Below are 859 nucleotides of genomic sequence, written 5' to 3' on the forward strand. Positions count from 1 at the left end.
GAGAGAGAGGGCGAGAGAGCGAGAGAGCAAGAGCGCGAGAGCGAGAGAGCGAGAGCGCGAGAGCGCGAGAGCGAGAGAGCGAGCGCGAGAGAGCGAGCGCGAGAGAGGGAGAGAGAGAGGGAGAGAGAGAGAAAGAGAGAAAGAGAGAGAGCGAGAGAGAGAGAGTGAGAGAGAGAGAGAGAGAGAGAGAGAGGGAAAGAGAGTGAGAGAGAGAGAGGGAGAGAGAGAGAGAGGGGGGAGGGAGAGAGAGCGAGAGCGAGAGAGCGAGAGCGAGAGAGCGAGAAAGCGAGAGAGCGAGAAAGCGAGAGAGCGAGAGAGCGAGAGCGAGAGCGAGAGAGAGAGGGAGAGAGCGAGGGAGAGAGAGAGAAAGAGAGAAAGAGAGAGAGAGGCGGGGGTGGAGCTCCTCGTTATATTCTCTTTTTAACACGTCTCCCTCATAACTTCATCGATTATCTGACACAATTACGCACGTTTTTAGTTTTGGGCGCCCGAGTTTAGGATCAGTGAAACGTGTAGATAGAGGGTGACTGTGTGAGGAGTCTTTCTAATCATATTGATTAGGTATCAGGCTGAATAGGATCGATGTGTGTGTGTGTGTGTGTGTGTGTGTCATTTCTATAGTCTCTCATCCCCTTGATCAAACTGCAGACAACAGACACACCACACTACCGGCTCTCACAGTCTCACGTCAGAATTAAATGTTCATCCATGTTTCTCAAACGTCAAAATTCGAAGTTGTTCCAAACGTCAAATTTCAAAGTGTTTAAGGTTAAGTTCTGACATTAAATCCAAACTCTTAAGATTAGGCATTAACTACAAACGTTGAGGCAAGGGTTAAGGCTTGGGATAGGCTTAAAAC

The sequence above is a fragment of the Coregonus lavaretus genome, assembly GCF_964263955.1.
Source record: "Coregonus lavaretus genome assembly, chromosome: 32".
Taxonomy (NCBI): domain Eukaryota; kingdom Metazoa; phylum Chordata; class Actinopteri; order Salmoniformes; family Salmonidae; genus Coregonus; species Coregonus lavaretus.